Source organism: Triticum urartu, chromosome 6 (assembly GCF_003073215.2).
Source record: "Triticum urartu cultivar G1812 chromosome 6, Tu2.1, whole genome shotgun sequence".
NCBI classification, from domain to species: Eukaryota; Viridiplantae; Streptophyta; class Magnoliopsida; order Poales; family Poaceae; genus Triticum; species Triticum urartu.
The window spans coordinates 552,082,165-552,104,517 of record NC_053027.1 but is presented as its reverse complement, the minus strand read 5'-3'; the positions used below and the strand labels follow the sequence as shown (position 1 = coordinate 552,104,517).

General features: G+C 46.0%; 1 long non-coding RNA gene across 7 annotated transcripts; it reads left to right on the top strand.

Annotated features, from left to right (window-relative positions):
* Nucleotides 1–16,568: 16,568 nt before the first annotated feature.
* Nucleotides 16,569–21,655, top strand: LOC125515247. Of its 7 annotated transcripts, XR_007286905.1 has the most exons (7): nt 16,569–16,836; nt 16,915–16,988; nt 17,084–17,176; nt 17,248–17,298; nt 17,377–18,479; nt 19,046–19,101; nt 19,312–21,655. It is a non-coding gene; the product is annotated as an uncharacterized LOC125515247 (long non-coding RNA). The 7 variants fall into 7 exon arrangements; XR_007286903.1 differs by having other exon boundaries at nt 16,915–17,176; XR_007286904.1 differs by having other exon boundaries at nt 16,915–18,479; nt 19,312–19,517; nt 19,585–19,634; nt 19,985–21,653.
* Nucleotides 21,656–22,353: the final 698 nt, after the last annotated feature.

Genomic DNA, 22,353 nt, shown 5'->3' with positions numbered 1-22,353 from the left:
GGAACAAGGTCTTCCAGCTGGAGGCCTGGGCGTACGTTAAGAACCTGCAGCGCCCGCCGAAGTCCGACGCGGCGCAGAACCACCACCAGTCGCGGTCCGGCGAGCAACAGCAACGACTACCAGCGCGGCCAGTACACCGACACGAGAGACGGCAGCAACAACAACTACCAGCGCAACCAGTCCGGCGAGGAGCATGACGGCAGCAAGCACAGCGACGACCAACGGAGCTGGTCGGGCAACGTGCGGTACTGATTGATGACGAGTGAGAGCTTGGAACTGAGAACGCACTGATGGGCGCATGTTGTGTGCTTCTTTTGTGGCTGCAGGGGTTTAGAAGTGCGAGTCCGCAGCCTGCATGTGTGATGGCATGTGTAATTATCCTAATTACTGGTATATATGCTGCGTAAGTTTCCTCTGTGCATTGAGCGGTTATTGTTTTGTGCATGCATGGAGTGCAGACGGTTGTTCTTGCTCCTTTCGTCATTTAATTCGCTCTTTCTCGACCTCGAATGGATTCTCTGCTAGACAAGATTCTGTTGATAACTCAAATAGCTGCTAATTACTACTCCCTTTGTCCAGAAATACTTGTCGTAGAAATTGATGAAAATGAATGCATCTAAAACAAAAATATATCTAGATACATCCATCTTCTCGATAAGTATTTCCGGACGGAGGGAGTAATTAGTAACTTGGACCCATCCTTTTTGGGCTTCCTATTCGGCGAGTAGGCATAGGTAGGCATCCCTTTGCAGCATCCTTCCTGGCTCCATGCTTAACTATCTTGTATGTTCAGTAACAACACTCACTCTTGCAAGGTCAGTTCAAATCGAAAGGTCAGCAAGGCTCCAGTCTCAATTTATCGAAATTTAGCTATATATATTCAATTAGTTGGATATATGTAGTAAATGCTCAGATATATGTGTGTACGTTTTTCTTCTATCTATTGTTTGACATGATTTAGTATTTCTAAGCTGGGAATTAAACAGGTGTCACGGGTTTTAGCCAAGATCTAATATGTCGGAATTATGATTTTTTGGTTAGTCAGCAATCACAAGATTTTGAACATGGCATGTAGGAATGTGCCACCGCCAATGCAGAATTTCAGCATAACAAATGGACACGGATATTTCTACTATTCAATTTCAACTGATGATCTATGAGAAGAAAACCAGCCGAGTAGCAATTATTAAGAGTGTATTTTCATGACAACAACTGATTGAACTTTTTCTATCAGACAAGGTTACGTTTTATAGATACCGACACCAGAAAAGAAGCCATGCTTTCCATATTTTTTATACTGTATTTTGGCATCAAACGTAACATATCCATGCTTAACAATGAATCTAATACTTCTCTTGATTTGCCTGCATTCCTTCCAGCCAGCAATGTCCTCCCCTCTGCGTATTCCTTCAACTAGGCTTGGGCTATCCAAACCTGAAAAGTTCAATGAAGAGTCGAGGTACATGTAGATTACCATTATGTACCCGATATGGTGGGGTTAAGTGCATCAATCTGGCCGATGCTGTTATCCTCGACCGTCGGTCGCCGACTCTACCGCGAACCCCTACGCCGCCCCAAACACGCCCATGGCCCTCCCCGTTGGCTACGACTTCTCACGGTTTGGGCAGGGCAGCGGAGACTACGACGGGAGGGTTAGAGATGGCGGTGGCGGTTGAGAGGCTAAATCAATGTCTCGTTGCTCAATCCATCTATTTTTTTTTCCACGCTGGTTGCTTCCGCTCTCGTGGTAGAGGAAGCGGGAAAGGGAGGGATGGGCTGGGCCGGGCATGCCTTAGAATGTATCTGTGCCGAAAATCCTACACTTACGGATAGAAAGACACGGAGGGAATGCACGGGATTACGTGTCCCGACTAATTTACCTCCCCTTCCCCCTGTTTTCAACTGTGGACCCCTCTGATTTCCAATGAAATGTCGCCAGGTCAGCCCGTAGGTTGTCATCCGTGAATTTGTGTCAGTAAGTCTAGCAAAACTCTATCTGTGCAGATTATAATGTTTCCATCAATGACCATAATTACTATGCTCTTGAAGTTACAAAGGAAAGACTATTCACAGCCAGAGAAAACGCACAAGCAAAGCAATGGCTATCAATATGGCCCGTCAGCAAGTAGCTACACAGCAAAACGAGTTTACAAGACAAACACTGATTCTAGCAGAAATGTGCAACAACTTTTTTGATATATTGTCACTCTGTATGTACCCTCAGCGCCCAGACAGCGATGATCCTATCATCACGTACACAGGCGCGTATCCTCGTGTTGGACGTGTGTAAGAATTTACAGAAGCTCTATACCACTTCATCACCGGCACCAATCCTGCAGGTGGATACACCAGGATGATCTAATCCATCACAGACTGCTTCTAGCTTACTTATATGTAACGCCCTCGATGCGGCTATATCTCCCACATGTCGAAGCACGACTTAGAGGCATAACCGCATTGAAAGCAATGTCGCAAGTGAGGTAATCTTCACACAACCCATGTGATACAATAGGGGGAAAAGATACATAGTTGGCTTACAATCGCCACTTCACACAATTACATGAATAAAGCATTACATCATCCAGATACAATCAAGGTCCGACTACGGAACCAAAATAAAAGAATAACCCCAAATGCGACAAGGTCCCAGATCGACCCCAACTGGGCTCCACTACTGATCAACTAGAACGAAACAACACAAAGGACAAGATCTTCATCGAGCTCCTCCTGAGCTTGGTTGCGTCATCTGCACGGTCTCATCGGCACCTGCAAGCTGGTTTTGGAAGTATCTATGAGCCACGTGGACTCAGCAATCTCGCACCCTCGCGATCAAGACTATTTAAGCTTATGGGTAAGGTAAAGGTATGAGGTGGTGCTGCAGCAAGCGACTAGCATATATGGTGGCTAACATACGCAAATGAGAGCGAGAAGAGAAGGCAAAGCACGGTCGATAAAAGTATGATCAAGAAGTGATCCTATAGCAACCTACGTCAAGCATAACTCCAACAACCGTGTTCACTTCCCGGACTCCGCCGGAAAGAGACCATCACGATTACACACGCTGTTGATATATTTTAATTAAGGTCAACTTCAGGTTTTCTACAACCGGACGTTAACAAATTCCCATCTGCCCATAACCGCGGGCACGACTTTCGAAAGTTCAAATCCCTGCAGGGGTGTCCCAACTTAGCCCATCACAAGCTCTCACGGTCAACGAAGGAATAGACCTTCTAGCGGGAAGACCCGATCAGACTCGGAATCCCGGTTACAAGACATTTCGACAGGGTAAAACTGAACCAGCAACACCGCCCGAATGTGCCGACAAATCCCGATAGGAGCTGCACATATCTCTTTCTCAGGGCACACTCAGATTGTCTTAGGTACGGGTAGGCCAGCCCAGAGTTGCCCCTGGTGGCCACCGGCAGCTGACAGGTGGACCAACACTCAGAGGAGCACGCGACCCCCAAGGGAAAAGAAAAGGCTAGGCGGCGAATGGTAAAACCAATGTTGGGCATTGCTGGAAGAGTTTTACTCAAGGCGAACTGTCAAAGGGTTCCCATTATTACCCAATCGCGTAAGGAACGCAAAATCCAGGAACATAACACCGATATGACGGAAACTAGGACGGCAAGAGTGGAGCAAAACACCAGGCATAAGGCCGAGCCTTCCATCCTTTACCAAGTATATAGATGCATTAATTAAATAAGATATATAGTGATATCCCAACAAGTAAACCTGTTCCAACAAGGAACAACAACTCCATGTTCCAACAAGGAACATACTTCAATCTTCACCTGCAACTAACAACGCTATAAGAGGGGCTGAGCAAAGCGGTAACATAGCCAATCAACGGTTTGCTAGGACAAGGTGGGTTAGGGGCTTGGTTCAACAATATGAGAGGCATGATAAGCAAGTGGTAGGTATCGCAGCATAGGCATAGCAAAAGAGCGAGCAACTAGCGAGCAAAGATAGAAGTGATTTCGAGGGTATGGTCATCTTGCCTGAAATCCCGCAAGGAAGAAGAACGAGTCCATGAAGAAGAACAAACGGACGTAGTCGAACGGATCCTCACAAACACGACGTTACCGGAACCAACCCGAAAAAGCAAACACCAGAAAGAAGCACACAACATAGTAGACAACCAACACATGAACATGGGATGATATGCGGGATGCGGTATGCGATGCATATGCATGATTCGACAAGGAATGCATGAACCTGGCCTCAACTTGGAAATCCAAGCGTGCCACTGGAAAGGTGAGATGAAATCTCTTGAAAACGATATAAAGATCACCGGAATCGGAGTTACGGTTTGGAAATGGCAAGCAATTCAAATATGACACCGGTCTGCGATATACAGCAAGTAGCCATCTAAATGCGACAAGATGAGCATGCTACGGCACTCAAACATGACAAAAAAATACATGGAAGGGATCCATTCAAGATGCTTAACAAAAGTCTAGCACTGAGCTATAGCCAAATCATCCATTAACAGGTTCAAACAAGCATGGCAAAAATGCATATGGTAAACAGATTTCAGACTTAGTGAAATTAACATTTGTCTGGAATTTCAGATCAGATAGCACTCTTTGAAGCAAGAAAACTATATGCTACAGGAACTTAACATGGCAAAGAAAAGCATGGCATGGAGCTACTCAAAGAGCTTAACAAAAATCTCTTAGTGACCTTGAGCCAAAAGGGATCAGAAAATACAATTGCAAGCATATGAACATGGCAAAAACATAATCAGTTCTCAGACTTAGTGAAAACTGGAGCATGCTGAAAACAGATATCAAGTAGGCATGTTTACGAGCTCGATGCACTCACTACAGAGCAAGTCATGACAATCTAAGCATACAACCATCAAGAATACACATAATACAAGCTAACATGGCAAGAACAATAACATGGCATGCACAGATCAACTACAACATCCTCGGCAAAATCTCTAACAAGTAGACAATCTGCCCAGATTCACGAAATAGCAAAAGTAGAGCTCGATTGACTCAAGTTAGGGTGCTCCATAATTGCAAACAAAGACATGGATGGATAGAGCACTACAAGATTAACAAAACATCCTTACTGATCATCCTCAAAAGAGGCACGGATCACTAGGAAACAACATGAACATATGGCAATATGAGATAAACAGGACAAGGACTTGGTGGAAATGCTAAGTCCCTGAAATCAGCATTACCAAGTGCCTCACTTTGCAAGCCTGTGCTAGTCACCACACACATCACAAAAATACATGGGTTGCACCTCTGGAAAGATGGCAAAACCCTTAACAAACCATATGTAGAGCTCATGGGCATAACATGCACACAATAATCATGGCAAAAATGACAAATATCCAATTGGAGCAGCAGATCTGACCATTAACTCAAATAGCACTCTTCTAACAGCATTTCGGGCATCAAGATGAACTCAAATGAAAATGATGCAATGGAATCAAATGATGTGCTCTCTGAGACGAACATTTTGATATCCTATATGCCCAAAACGGAGCTGCGAATGAGGAGTTACGATGCGATGAACATGAGCATATGAATCTGGGAATTTCGGGGACTTAGTAGAAATTTTAACCTCCAAAAGTCAACCCGGGATGAGGAGAAGCGGGATGGGGTGGATCCGGTTCGGGATGGTCGTTTGGTTCATCTCCCGGTGGATCTCATCCACCAGGGCAGATCTGGCCGGGATGAGCTCCGGCGAACCTTCGGCGAGGCGCGGAAGCCGAGGCGAGGCACGAACGGCGAGGCAGCGCTCTTCACGGGCGGCGGCGCACGGGGAAACGGGATGGCGGCGGCCGAACGGCGCGGCGGCGCGGAGCCGCGCCGGCGAGGCGGCGATCTCTGGTGGGCGGCGGAACATCCCAGCGGCGGCGGCGCGCGGAGAGGCAGGCGGGCGGCGGTCGAACGGGCGGCGGCGTGAGGGAACGGACAAGAGTGTAGGGCTACTGATGGAACACTAGCATCCTATACTAAGCAGTAGGATAGCAGGTAAAGGTAACCAAAAGTCAACCCGGGATGAGGAGAAGCGGGATGGGGTGGATCCGGTTCGGGATGGTCGTTTGGTTCATCTCCCGGTGGATCTCATCCACCAGGGCAGATCTGGCCGGGATGAGCTCCGGCGAACCTTCGGCGAGGCGCGGAAGCCGAGGCGAGGCACGAACGGCGAGGCAGCGCTCTTCACGGGCGGCGGCGCACGGGGAAACGGGGCGGCGGCGGCCGAACGGCGCGGCGGCGCGGAGCCGCGCCGGCGAGGCGGCGAACTCCGGTGGGCGGCGGAGCATCCCAGCGGCGGCGGCGCGCGGAGAGGCAGGCGGGCGGCGGTCGAACAGGCGGCGGCGCGAGGGAACGGGCGGCGGCGCGAGGGAACGGGCCCCACGGGCCAGGCGCGGGCCTCGCGGGCCGGTGGAAGGCGAGGGTGGCGGGGCGCCAAGTGGCATGGCACAATTGGGCGTGGGAGCGGCGGCGCTGAGGTGGCGCTCCCTCATTGGACGGGGTGAGGTGGCCGGCTGGGTGGACGCGTCCGGCCGTCGGGCGGACATGTCCGGCGGCGCGAAGAGAGGTAAGATCTAGGGTTCATCCACGAATTTCGGGAGGGGAGCACCTATTTATAGGTAGAGGGAGCTAGGAGAGTCCAAATGAGGTGCGGTTTTCGGCCACGCGATCGTGATCGAACGACCGAGAGGATGGAAGGGGTTTTGGTGGGTTTTGGGCCACTTTGGAAGGGTGTTGGGCTGCAACACACACGAGGCCTTTTCGGTCCCTCGGTTAACCGTTGGAGCATCAAACGAAGTCCAAACGGTACGAAACTTGACAGGCGGTCTACCGGTAGTAAACCAAGGCCGCTTGGCAAGTCTCGGTCCAATCCGAAAATGTTTAATCCCCACATATGAAAGAAAGGTAGAAATGACCACCGGAGGAGAACGGAGCGCCGGATTGCAAAACGGACAACGGGGAAAATGCTCGGATGCATGAGATGAACATGTATGCAAATGAAATGCACATGATGACATGATATGCAATGCATGACACGCAAGCAATGACAAGGCAACAGTAGGGAATAACTGGACGACACCTGGCACATCGGTCACGGGGCGTTACATTATACAACATGGTTGTGTCTCTATATACAATTCACCACGTAGAGTGGACTGCATATAGTTTGAAAATTTAGTTTATCTTAGAAGCGTGCCACTTCTAAATACTCTCTTTGTATCCACGCATTTGGAAGATTTTAATAACTTCACATGTCCAGTGTCTTCAATGGCTCTATATATCCTTCTGACTTGCTTGAATTAAAAAGTAAATGAGTATGCATTGATTTATTCTGAAATCAATAGACTACATATATTCGCAAGTAATCACCAAGCGCACGCCGCGCGGGTTAGGCTAGTCCTAATCTATGGCCGGCCATTTAGTAGTGGCCCATCCGGCCAGAAACACAAAGCACGCACACACAACAAGCAATCGGCCATGGCCAGTGGTGGCTCTATACACACACAATGCTAGGTGTAAGAGAAGATGGCATTTTGTGATTTTTGCAGGATTTAATCTATGCATCGAAAGGATTTGGTCCAGTGGGATAAAATGGAGTTTGTCAAGTATACTTTCTACTCATATTATTTTCAGTCATGTTAATAACTGTTTAACCGCAGTTTAGGGACTGTCTAGGGGGTTACTCATTGTGGAAACACAAAAGCTAGCCAGCGTAGCTATAGTACTAAGCAGAGCATTTGCAGTGGCGTGGCGTGCGCGAGGCAGTGCACCAACACCGCGACGCGAGCGAGCGGCCCACGTACGTAGCAAGCGCGCGACGCCAGGGGTGGCCAAGGCGCGAACGCGGGCAGGCGCAAGGGAAGGCTTGGGGCCGCCGACGCAAGGGAGCGGCGTCGGGCGGCGCGAGCGGCGGCAGGCGCTGCTGCTGTTCGAGCACGCGCACGCGTGCAGCAGTGACAACAGCAGCATAGCAAGCGAGCAGCACGGGGAGAGGCGGCATCAGTGGCAGAGACAACAGGGCAGCAGCGGCATCGGCAGCCCACGGCGGCGTCGGCAGCAAGCAGCGACGGGCAGTAGAGCTACACTTAGCGGCCACAGCAAGTAGAGCAGCAGGCGGACGGCTCGCGGAGCGTAGGTAGCAGCAGTAGCAGTGGCTATCGGCGGGAGCAACACCAGCAACAGCAAACGGCGAGCAGGGCGCCGGCGGGGCTGCGGGATGAGGCGGACGGACGGTGCGAGCGGCTCAGGGTCCGGGGGCTAGCAGGGCGGCCGGGAGCGGGGCAACGCGTCCGGTCGAGGCGCGACCCGTCGTGGGGCGCGGCGCAAGCAGCAGCAAAATGGCAGAAGCGAGGCCACGAGCGCGCGGGGGTTCACGGGGGTGCAGCCACGGCCGGGGTGAGCACGACGCGGGCAAAAGCAAAAGCAACAGCAACGGTGGCGCGGCGAGATGCGGGGACGGAGATGCGTGGGGAAGAGAGGGGTTTCAACGAAGAGCTCACCTAGAAGGCTCAAGGGGGCCCGGCGAAAGCTTAGTAGCAGCAGGGCAGACGGGATCGAAGAAGATCCCCGACGGGCAGAGGAAGAGGACGACGACGATGCGCTCGTTGTTGGGGATCCCAACTCGACCTGGTGGGAGTAGACGACGTAGCAGACGATGCCGGTTCTTCTGGACAAGGTCCTAGGGCCCGAGGTTGACGGTGGGTGCATGAATTCGTCGACGGCCATGGTGACGGTGGCTCGGGCGTCGAAGAAATCGAAAGGAGCGAATGAGGGAGGTGAGGAGTGGCGGCTAGGGTTCGACCAAGGAAGAGAGGGGGGCTTGGAGGTTGCCCTTGTAGCCATCGGGGAGGCGGTGGATGGCCTCCACGCATGGCATGGCCGACGCGGATGGGCGCCACGATCCCCTGTTGTCTCCTATAGCGAGAGGAACAGGATGAATCGGTGGAGGTGGGCTGCTGGGCCACCAGGCCAACTGGGCCATGTGGTCCAGGGGGAGGGGAGGGGCCTTTCGTTATGTTTTGTTTATTTTACTTTTTTTCAGTTTCTGCTTTCTACTAGTTTCTTTTTTTTATTTTAGGTTTTATAAAACACAAACTTAGTCCCTAAATTAGTATTAATAGTTAGACCACTGCTACAATTATTTTGGCACCCTAACAAAATAGTTTTGCATTTGTTTATTAACTAAAGGCATTTAATAATTGTGTTAGCCACTATTTTAAATAGTTTAGGGCATTAAGCAACTTTGGAAAAAATGTTGGTCCACCACCATAATTAGTTATGGAATATTTTCAACCCTTTGAACATTTTAATTTTGCATGTTTGAAACTTTTGTTTTTTTGCCTTTAATTCAATTCGAATTTGAATCGTTTTTAGAATGAACGCGGGATTATCGACTGTAACCGAGGTGACGTGGCATCTTTAGCAGAGGTTTATTGTAGCTTGATTATCCGGGCATCACAATTCTCCTCCACTATAAGAAATCTTGTCCCGAGATTTAAGAGGTGTGGTAAGGATGAAAGTTCTGGTTACGAAATTCTAATGAGTCTTCTCGACGAAGTTGATCCCTTTCATTGGTGTCTTCATTTTTCCGCTTTTGTTCATCATGATGAAGCCGACATCCTTTCTTCAGGATCTCCATCGTACTTATGGAAAAGATAAGGGGGGAGACTCGGAAAGGACGGAGTTCAACACATGTTAGGTACCTGGGGCTATCACAGTGAACGAGGTATAGAGGCATCTTTCGAGTTGAAATTCGAGAAAGCCATCGAGACCAAGGTAAGAAGGTGCAATAAGAAATTTCAAGCGGATAGGCAATCGTTCATTGCCTGTAATAGTGTGTGAAAGGGTTCAAAGCGATGGGAATAAGTATTGTGTCTGATGCCAGAATAGATCATCTCTAGAAAGGTGGCTCGTGAATTGTGTACGAGGCCAAGGGCGAGGAATTAACTTTGGAAACCGGGGGTGTATAGGAGAGTCAGGTTTCGATCCTGTGGAACTGTGGGCTATGGGCCCACCATGTGGTTAAAGTAGGAAGAGCGTTGACATCTTGCACGGTCATGATAGCAAGACATGTCAGAGGGTAGCCTATCAGTTATGTTGGCAAGAATGTCGGTACCAAGGGCGAGGGACGAAGAGAACCATTTTCCTGCTCGTTGAACGAGGCGGACCAATAGGTAAAGTTCTCGTCCATCGGTGGTTACCGAAATGTCAACAACAATAGTAACAGGGTCTTAATGACATAATTGTACACCGAGTGATTACATAAGCAGGAGAAAATTACTTCTTAGATCATATAGGTCACAAGAAACATCAAACCAACCAATGGGAAGGAAAATATGATTATCAGATTAAACAGAATAATGGAAAGGAAAATATGTTTAAACACATATTTCTGGGGTATATCCTTCCCAAGGGCAAGCAGAGCATGATATCCATGACGGGGTATAATGTAGAAGACCCTTTTAGGTAAGGGGAGAGGAATTTCATGACATTATCCAAACAACAGTGTTTGAATAATTGATAAGAAAATTTAGCATTGTGCTCCAAATGTTCTTATTGAAAATCGGAGTACCACATACATGCTTCGAGATAGCATTGACATGGTTATCAAGTAAGGGTCGGAATTTGGATGCACAAAGTATCTATCAGGAACAACTTATAGAATAAGTCTTACAATTTCCTCATGGAAGAATGGTTTAAACTTGCTAAACAGGAATCTATAACAACAAGTCCTCCGGCCAGGGGTGATAGGCATGACATCACCTTACCGATATATAAGGATCAATGTTATAACTCTTGGAAATATGTCCCAACCATCATATCCGACCAAGATTCAGTTTGATTGATGTTAGGAATCGGGATACCTCAGATTTAGGATGCCTGAGAAGAGAAGGTGCGACAGAAATTGACGAGATGAGATTGTAAGATTCTCGAGAAATGAACTATGGAAGTGAGTTCTGAAACAAGAATTCATCATTAAACCAAGGAGATGAGGGGGTGGCTGATAGACTCAACGACAATTCCTCGAGATTTCCAAAATATGGATTTTCCACAACTATGTGAACAAGGAGAATAACATTTGTCAGATTCAGATGACATAATGAGGTATTCTCGAGGAAAACATACACAATTAAACATTGGTTGAAAAGTGCACCCGAACTATGGGGTTAGGTTGCCGATCAACGCTAGAATGGTGATTCAATAACCAATAGTCTAAGAATGAACTATCGACCATTAAATTCAAAGCAATAGGGTTGCTAGAAGTTTTGAATTCGCACGTCATAGTTCAATTGTGGGTTTTCCAGTTAGATACAACACAGGGACCAAGGAACGAACGGAGATGGCAAGAGGTGGTGAAATTCTCATGACATTCCTGACATCAAAGATGGAAATACTCCAATGTAAAGAAGAACAAAGGCTGGATATCAAGGAACTCAAGGTACAACACAAACCGTGAACTAGTCTTGTGTTGCGGAAATGCAAGAATGTTGTCGATGTTAATACAATCATCGTGGGGGCAAGGATGGTATTTCCCATCATGAATTCGATTAATATCCTAGAAGAGCTCAGAATGTTGATGATGATCATCACACAATTGTCTAGAGATTTCATGAAGGTGTAATCGATCGACGATGACATCAAATCAAAGGAATGATGAAGCGAAAGGTTATTGGAACCACGGGTACGTCAAAAACTCAGAATCAAGCTTGTTGTTCAATGCGAAATGATATGACGAGGAAAGTCAATGTATGCTTAGCTCATCGTCGAAAATTGTGCTCCGGGAAGATGGACTGGGTAGCCCAGTTAAAAATTGCATGATAATGATATAGCCGATGAGGCTAGAAATAACTTGAAGGGTTAATAGACTCATAAGCAACGAAGATTACTTAGAGTTATTGAATCAGAGTGCGGAATTGATCACTTATCGGTGTCCTTGAGTGTCTAACAACCCAGAACCCGTGGAAAATTTGATCGGTGAGAAATAATACTTGAAGAAGAACTCATAAGAAGTAATGTGATTCTGCGATATTATCAAGATACCACGGTGTAATACTCGAAGGTAGATCAAAGTAAAGGTTGGACGGTTGTATTGATCCACAGAAGACAAGTGCTTAAACTTGCCCGTGAAATGGGATCAGAGAAGAACATATGGTCGGAAACACGATTGCAAAGGATAATTTCACCGATATCAGATGATACTATACCAAGGAAGTAGTTATTATTACAAGAAGCTTCCATGATAGGATCTACATCGTGTCTATGGGCATGAACACAAAGTTCAAGGTCGACCCCCACTTCTCCAATGCATAACCTTTCATTCACTTCACATTTTCGAAGAAGTTGTAGTGTTGAAATTTTATCTAGCGAAGCACCAGGAGAGTACGACTCGTGAAAACTTTTAAGTTCACACAGTTTAGAAAAAGGCATAGATTCAACCCATCAGGGTATCTTAGAAACATATACCACAAGCTTCAAGAGTAAATATCACCAGCTCGAAAGCAGAGCAAGGTTGAGAAAGTAGAGGATATGATTTACCAAAGGCATTATGTATCCGAGGGAAGGCTCACAAGGTTATTGGATATGAAGGACACTGTTGGATAATATCAATTAAAGGATCTGCCGGTCCATAATAGAGCTAATGCGAGCATCGGCACACAAACAGAGGAAGTAACAATGCAAAGGCATTGGATTATAGAAACAACTAACTAATCCAGAGCTCAAATGCAAAGGAATTGTGATTTTCAAATCAAGGGATCAGAAGCAATGTTCTGATTAGGGATGGATAAGTTGAATATCCTTAGGGGTACAATTGACGGCAATTTGATTGGTTGAGAACCAGCTCAGCCTGAGCCGGAAAGATAATTTAAAAGTATCAACTGATGATTGCGTGCATTCGCACTCATGTTGAATCAATGGGATCAAAATGACGGTGTCTAAGGATACTAACGAATATTGCCAGACATATGGAAAGCATCCATAATGCAAGCAGACAAGTATTGCAGAGCAATAAGCTACTGAGGATTTTTGGAGGATCAATAGTATTTCGAAGACTTGTGAAACACATGAACAACTGGGATGAGGATACTCAGTAAGTGCAAGAATTATCCGTAGGGGTATTCAGGTGGCTTAGAACTGCAAGGCAGTAGGCACAAAGTTTTCTCGGAGCAATAGAGAGAATATCGGGGTATCTTGTAATAACAAGATCAATTCGGAGTAATAGTATAAACAACAAGTGCATGTCATTATCCATATGAATATATCGGTATTAGGGAATTGAAAAATCAGAGGGCACAAGGGTCTCGGGATTGATCAAAGAGTATCTTCAATATCCTCTGGGGAAGGAGTCGCGATCATCTGGAACGAAGGGGATCTTCGGGTGGATGTGATCGCGAGATCCTAAAGTTAGATTTTTAGCAAAATCATTTAACCCGAATAGTAGAGAGATCAGATTCCCAGAGCATAGATCGAGGAGTAAAAGATCCTAATACCACCCAATGACGAAGTGGGCCCCTAAGCCGCACAGCCATGTTAGTAAAAACTTTTTCAATGACTAGACTCGACTTCGGCGAAGGAGTTAGAAGAAGGAGTTAGAAAGGGGGATTCCTATAGGCAGTCGGCTCTGATACCAACCTGTGACGCCCTCGATTCAATCGTACACTAATCATACACGCAAACGTGTACGATCAAGATCAGGGACTCACGGGAAGATATCACAACACAACTCTAAAAATAAAATAAGTCATACAAGCATCATATTACAAGTCAGGGGCCTCGAGGGCTCGAATACAAGAGCTCGATCATAGACGAGTCAGCGGAAGCAACAAAATCTGAGTACAGACATAATTAAACAAGTTTGCCTTCAGAAGGCTAGCACAAACTGGGATACAGATCAAAAGAGGCGCAGGCCTCCTGCCTGGGATCCTCCTAAACTACTCCTGGTCGTCATCAGCGGGCTGCACATAGTAGTAGGCACCTCCTGAGTAGTAGTAGTCGTCATCGACAGTGGCGTCTGGCTCCTGGACTCCAACGTCTGGTCGCAGCAATCGAGTAGAGAAAGGGAAAAAGGGGGAAGCAAAGCAACCGTGAGTACTCATCCAAAGTACTCGCAAGCAAGGAGCTACACTACATATGTATGCAATGGTATCAAATGGAAAAAGGGTATCATAGGTGGACTGAACTGCAGAATGCCGGAATAAGGGGGGATAGCTAGTCCTTTCGAAGACTACGCTTCTGATAACCTCCATCTTGCAGCAGGAGAAGAAAGTAGATGGTAAGTTCACCAAGTAGCATCGCATAGCATAATCCTAACCGATGATCCTCCCCTCGTCGCCCAGTGAGAGAGCGACCACCGGTTGTATCTGGCACTTGGAAGGGTGTGTTTTATTAAGTATCCGGTTCTAGTTGTCATAAGGTCAAGGTACAACTCCAAGTCGTCCTGTTACCGAAGATCACGGCTATTCGAATAGATAAACTTCCTTGCAGGGGTGCACCACATAACCCAACACGCTCGATCCCCTTTGGCCGGACACACTTTCTTGGGTCATGCCCGGCCTCGGAAGATCAACACGTCGCAACCCTACCTAGGCACAACAGAGAGGTCAGCACGCCGGTCTAAATCCTATGGCGCAGGGGTCTGGGCCCATCGCCCATTGCACACCTGCACGCTGCGTGCGCGGCCGACGAGCAGACCTAGCCTCCCTTATAAAAGAGTAGGCGTTCCAGTCCAACCCGACGCGCGCCGCTCAGTCGCTGACGTCACGAAAGTTTCGGCTGATACCACGACGTCAAGTGCCCATAACTGTCCCCGCGTAGATGGTTAGTGCATATAGGCCAGTAGCCAGACTCAGATCAAATACCAAGATCTCGTTAAGCATGTTAAGTATCCGCGAACGCCGACCAGGGCCAGGCCCACCTCTCTCCTAGGTGGTCTCAACCTGCCCTGTCGCTCCACCTCAAAGTAACAGTCGGGGGCCGTCGGGAACCCAGTCCCACCTCTACCGGGATGGAGCCACCTGCCCCTTCAGCCCCCATCTCCGAACAGTATCACAGGTAATGTAACAGTGTAAAGTATATAGTATATGCCCGTGATCACCTCCCGAAGTGATCACGGCCCAGTAGTATAGCATGGAAGACGGACAAGAGTGTAGGGCTACTGATGGAACACTAGCATCCTATACTAAGCAGTAGGATAGCAGGTAAAGGTAACAACAGTAGTAGCAAGGACAGGCTATGCAGCAGTATAGGATTAACTGAAAGCAGTAACATGCTACACTAATCTAATGCAAGCAGTAGAGAGAAGAATAGGCGATATCTGGTGATCAAAGGGGGGGCTTGCCTGGTTGCTCTGGCAAGAGAAAGGGGTCCTCAACACTGTAGTCGTACTGGGTAGCAGCGGCGTCGGTCTCGGTGTCTAGCGAGAGTAAAGGGGGAAGAAACAATAAATATAATGCAAACAAATGCATAACGATGCATGACATGACAAAGCGTGATGCTAGGTGTGCCCTAACGCGGTACGAGGTGGTACCGGTGAAGGGGGAAAGTTTTCGGGAAATTATCCCCGGTGTTTCGCGTTTTCGGACAGATGAATCGGAGGGGGAAAGTTGTGTGTTCACTATGCTAGGGATGTGAGGCGGACGAACGGATTGCGTATCCGAATTCGTCTCGTCGTTCTGAGCAACTTTCATGTATAAAACTTTTTCATCCGAGTTATAGATTATTTTCTATGATTTTTTAAAAATCTAAACAATTTTTGGAATATAATTATTCGAATTAAGAAAAAAAAAGTAAATAGTTTTGTCACCTAAAGCTACTCTAGCCAGAGCGTATTACAGGTGGGGCTAGGGGGGTTAGTCAGCAGTTGACCAGTCAAGGTTGACTAGTCAATAGGGTCATAGTGGGGCTCAAGTGTCATAAGGTCATTTGTATAGCAGATTATTTAATTAGTCTAAATAATGAAGGGACCCTTAAGTCATATTCTACATAGCATCTAGACTTAGTACCAATACTTATTTTGGGTTAGTTATTAAATAAGACTAATTTTAAATATACTAAACCTAGCCAGGTTTAGTTTATCACGTTTTTTTGAATTTTTTCTGTCAGAGAAAACCGTCCAATGGATGTGCAACACGTGTAATAGTGGGGGACGTGAGCGTGTACGCGACTGGGTGCGCGGAGCGTTTGTCGACGGGATCCGTTAAAAAAATGGGACCGCCTTGCCGATTTGCTGCATGCTCTGCGACGTGATCGGTTTCGTATTGGGTGCATGCCCTGGTTACGTGGAGGTGGAGTCCAATTTGTCCACCTTCTGTTTTGGATTCTTCCGCATGTGGTGCTGCTTACTTCCTTTTTATATTCCTGTGTCCTGCCACGTACGCTCGCCTAGGTCGGCTGCTTCTTCGATCTTCCTGACTCTTCGCGCTGCCGGTTGCCGCTTCGATGGATTCATCTGGGTATTTCTGCACCGCCTTCGCTGTCCCTTTTCAATTTGATTTCTTTTGTGTTGCTGCCTCCTATAAATACTGGTTCCCTTCTGCGGTCGCTGCTCATTCTCTCCGCTCCCGGCTGCCTTGTCTCTCCTTACTGCTGTTTTTAGGTCCGCCGATGGCTGGGCCTGATGCTGTTCGATTCGGGCGATGTCGTCGGGGCCGCCCTCCTGGGATTCGGGCGGCTGTTATTGCCCGTGTGCGCCGCGCCGGCGGTCGCCTTTCTGATGTGGATTCGTCATCGGCGATGGCTGCCGCTGATGGGTTTGCCCGGCCAGCTGCAGTTGATTCGGGTTGTCGCCGTCGGTCTGCTACTCGCCGGCCGTCGCCGTTTCGTTCTTCTCGGCCTGGTCAGTTCCTTTGCCTTTCTCTGGTTGTTCTTCCGGTTTTTCTGCTGGTGTTCATCCTGGTGGTTCTTTGATTGGCAGTACGTCTTTCCGCTGTCGTCCGAGAGTTGTGCCCTTATGTGCTGCCGGTGCGTTCGGTCGGCCTACTCCTCTTGGTAAGTTCAGTTTTGTAAATATGCCTGTGCTTCTCTTGGGTTTTGTGGCCCTCTTTCAAAATTGGTTCTAATTTGTGTACGTGTTTCCATTTGAGTGTTGCCTACTCCTGTTATGGAGCACTTCCGTGTTTTGGATGGCCGTCGTAAGCGGACGTTGGTGCGATCGTACTGGTCGGGTCGGAAAAGAGGTGTTCTTCATGCTTTACTTTTTTCCAGCTGTTGATGTATGTGTTCATGTATTTTCTCCTTTTGTTTCCAGTACGTGGGATGCAGCCTCCTTTTCCTAAGGATTATATTCAACTGCTTAAGGGTCAGTGTACATAGTGTATGGTTTATGGGCACATCTTGTTTTCTATCTGTCTTGCCAACTCGGTGTTCTGTTTTGCAGCTACTTCTAGGGGGTGTTCATATTATGGCGGGCCAGATTTGTGTTGTCGTTACTGTGGGGCTTTCTTTTGGTTCCGTGAAGGATCTATTCATCATGCCGACCGACTTCTCGCTCTCCTATTTACACGGGTTGCTGTCGGGCGGGCAGGATTTCGTTGCCAAAATTTGGTGATTGGCCTTTTCCTTTGGACAGGCTGATGCGTTTTGATGGAGACACGGTTTCCTCTCGGTTCATGCGATTAATACGGCAGTATAATTCTATGTTCTGTTTTACGTCGTTGGGTGCACAAGTTGACCACACTATCAATGTTGGAGGTGCTCCATACGTTTTCAAGATGAACGGGGTTGTCTATCATCGTATTGGTTCATTGCTGCCGGCTGAGGGTGCAACTCCCAAGTTGGCGCAATTGTACATGGTAGACTCTGCTGACGAGTTGGACTGCAGGTTGAATGTGTTTGACAGAGAAGAAACTTCTTCACTTGAGCCCGATCCTGAGATTGTTTCTTCATTGATAGCCTGATCCTGAGATCGTTTCAACTATGGTCTACATAGTTGCGATTTACCAATAGGCGCGGCGTGCCGCCGCGCGGGTAAAGCTAGTATTATTATATGAACCACTAACCGGTGCCTGTTAATTCTAGAATCTGACGATGGTCGAAGCTTCCGGGTTTACTGTAGATTTGGGAGAGTAGGTTCCCGAGGTCGGACCGAGCTACTCGGCCCCATGCCACGGCACGCCACGGCACGAAGCGATTCGTGCATTTAAATTCAAGTTTTGGCAGAAAACTAATAATGAATAGTCCAATCGCAAGAACTTCAGGTGTCACTCAAAGAAATACACCTGGCTTGAAATGAACCATGGTAGAGGTGACAAGGAAACAATAAGATATATTCACTAACTTAAGTTCACATCTCAGTGACTTCATTGCAATTAATTTAGCACCTTCCTAAATCTTCTTAATGCTTTGGTCTTGTATTTTTTAATTCTTTTCAGAAGAAAGAATTTGTTGCCAATCAAGAGAAAAAGCTAGAGACTCGAACTGCGCATTCCATATCTGTCATCCGCGATATTAGCATGATGAAGCAGCAAATGGTGGAAACCGGTAAGCTACTTAATTCATGTCACTTTTTCAACTGATTTGAGCATCATAGTATTAGCATATTCAAAGTCTACGCGTGGATTTTGTGAGCATTTTGAAATAAAATTTAATTTGAAAAACACAAAAGGTCTTTTGTGCACATGTAATATGTGTGAATTATATTTGTTGTGTCCTGCAAAAAAATACAAGAATTAAGAGTGTCTATAGCAACTTTATGTGCGCCATTTTTGTTTTTGCATAGAAGTACACCCAGTATTCAAACATGAACATGGATGAAGTTTTTTAAATAAACTGAAATGCAATATTTTGATATAGAGATCGTATAATGTGGTTATTGTGGGACTTAATTATATAAGGAAATTGAGACTACACCAAGGGACTGAACATAGTTCATGGCCAAAGAGGCAGATACTCACGATCTGCTCAAATAAAGAACTTGGATTAAGTCACTTCAAAAGTATATTTAGATTATTTAGTGCTATCCTACGGGTTCTTTTTGTAAATTCCTGTTGACTACTCATGTATCATTTACTTTTGTACTAATTCATTCATCTTTGGCTATCAATTAGGTTATGATGCTGATAAACTTCCTCTTGGAAAGATAAGCAAATCTACCATACTAAAGGTGAGTTATGTTGGCGCTTCTCTGTTGAGGCTTATTTATCTAGCAAGCTAGCAAACAATTTACGCTGCATTCTACTCTGCAATCTAAAAGTTATGTTGGATGCATATCCAGTTTTTATGCAGTTAAAGCTTGGATATCGAGGTTTTGGTTTCATATTCCATTCGTCCTATCTTTCTCTCTTATGATGATGACTTTTCTATCTTTCCATAGGGCTATGACATTTTAAAGAGGATTTCTAATGCTATTTCAAAGGGTGGAAGTCACAGGATACAGCTAGAACAATTGAGTGGGTGAGTCCAAACTTTTCCTTTTATGTGCCTTCGAATATAGTTTTACTTGCTGGGATATTCCTCGATTACTCGGTTTCAGGGAATTCTACACTGTGATTCCTCGCAACTTTGGTTTCAAAAAGATGCGTAAGTTTCAAACTTTCTGCTTAATTCACCCCACAGTCATGATCTTCTAACAAAATTTATCTGGCAGGTGAATTTATCATCGACACTCCTGAGAAACTAAAAGCTAAGCTAGAAATGGTAATAGGCTACTATCTTTGGATTTACTGTAGCGCTGATCTGTTATGAAATTGTGTACGTGAAAGGGAATACTAGCTTTTGTCCACTGATCTTTGGCAAAATGGCAAGGATAATGTAGAACAATGATTGTTCTGAAGAGATTCAGAACCAGAGTCTCCTTTTGTCCAGTGCAATATGTGCTTGTCCTTCCTATAAAAGTTTGAAGTGCATTGAATATTCACATTTTTTTTCAAGAACATTCATATCCATAATTTCATATTCCCTGTACTAATTCACCTTCATAATTTCATATTGCCTGTACTAATTCCACTTTCATATCTAATATTACCACTTGTCTTGCTCTTTCGAAGGTCGAAGCCCTTGGTAAGATTGAGACTGCGACCAGGCTTTTGGAAGACGATTCAAACGATTAGCAAGACATCGGTAAAGAAATGTGGTGTACACACATGAAAACTCTGGACTTATAAGTTTGTTTCATTTTGTGATCCAAGGACGATCTTTTTTATGCTCGATACAAGCAGCAGCTTCGGCATGGGAGATTTGGTGCGAGAGAAATGCCCGGGTCTTTAGAAATTGTTCATCCATGCCGTTCAGTTTTAGAAAAAAAATCAGCACCAACCGAAATCATCGAAATTCAGTGCATCTGAGTGATTTCAGTTTGTATTTTGGGCAAAGGGCCGAAATATTCACTTGAATTCAATTAAATATTTAAGTTTTGAATACTATCTAAATTCATGTGTATTACTGAAATTGTTGAAATATTTTGGACAAAAGGTAAATATTTCATTATCTACTGATATTACTAAATTCAATGAATTCCATTAAAATCTCATTGAAAGTGAAAAACATTGGTGTTTAATACGATCAAAGAAGAGGCTCTTTTTTGGGAGAAGGCATGGGCCAAATGCTTAGGATCTTTGATGCCGCGAGAGCAGTTCATTGTAGCGTCGGGCCATTTGGTCGATTATTACCTATAAACTCTTCTTAATTAATGCGATGAGGCAAAACTTTTGCCTCCATTTCAAAAAAAATTGATTCCCAAGTGCATCCCTGCCAAAAATCAGATGTAATTCTGCTAATGCGTCAAATACTCACAAATAGACATGTTGGTACCAATGGCTCATGTCCGATTTGTTACCAGGACGCGGAAGATATACGTCATCTGCTTTTTGACTGTACACATGCAAAGGAATTGTGGCTCTGACTGGTATATTGGACATTGCTGAAGAAGCGAAGTTAATTGATCGCTCTGGTTTAATCATACTCGACACCTGATCCTAGCAGATTCCAGACCGATCCCTATAAAGTCCAATTTGGATGTCAAACAGGTGGTACTTATGGTGGGTGCCCCGTGAGCTCACCCATGATGGATCACCGCCACCTCCCTCGAGATGGCCTATTTCGGTCCTGGCAATTGCAAACAATTTTCATCAAGCCAACTTAAAAATTTATGGTGTACAGGAACATAAATGGAGCAAGCCGGAATCCAAGTTTGTGAAGCTAAATGTGGATGCCTCTTTCCATATGGATGAGGGAGCAGGAGCCATTGCAGCTGTTCTTAGAGACAGTAATGGTAATTTTTTGGCAACACAATGTCGATTTATACCTTACGCAGCTGATGTGGTGACAACGAAGGCTATGGCTATGCGCGATGGAGTAATCTCTGCAAACTCTCTGGGGTTCCCTCGAGTGGAAGCTGAGTCTGACTCCTTGACGGTAATTGATTATTGTATGGTGGGATGTTGCGACGGCGATCTTTGCAGAATGTGTGGACTTGTCTTCGTCAATCGGGAAGGTCAAATTTAAACATTGTTATCATTCTTCTAATCAAGTGACGCATGTGCTAACTAATCATGATTTTTATAATAAGATTTCTAGTAGTTGGACGGGGGAGCCTTCGAGCTACCTAGTTCCAAACCTTGTGGCTGATATAATCACTGTTTAATTTTAATAAAACTAGCCATGATGACCTTCTTAAAAAAAGACCCAAAACTGATACAGCCAGCCGCACGAAGATGAACGGGTGGGCGTACGTGTTCTGGGACTCCATTTTCTTCACTGAAAACGATTGGTGCTGTGTGGCAGTGTGGCCCCTGTACAAAATAAATACTGAAATATAGTGCCAACCGATTCTAGTCACGGATGAAATCTTTTTCAGCAAAAAAACAAAAAAAAAAGAATTCAGCCGTCTACTGCCAAGCCACTTTTGCGCCTGTATTTTTTTTTCGAATATGCATGAGTGTGCATATTATATATTAAAGAAGAAAGACAAAGAATGTCTCCACCATATTTACAAGGGTCACATTACAACACTACTACTCCTCACTACTCGCCCACCGTTCAAGCCGAAGGGAGAAGGGGTCCATGTTCCCTATAAACTTGCCGGCAATAGACCACATTCTTCCTTCCGACCTGATTCTACCTAGGAGTACACCTAACGAAGGAGATGCCCTATTAAAGACAATAGCATTTCGATGCTTCCGCAACTCCCATGTTGTTAGTAAGAAAACCGTATGAAGATCCTTCTTGTGCCCGTCGTTGATTCCATGCTTTCCCTCCAGCCACAGGGCTAGGGAATCCTGTGCAGTCGGCGTCCAATCGAGCTTGCCCAGAGCATCGCAAACTATGGCACATGCTGACCTGGCAAAGACACACGTCAGTAGCACATGATCAATAGTTTCGTCCTCTTGGTCGCACAAGGGGCATGCCTCTTGGTGTG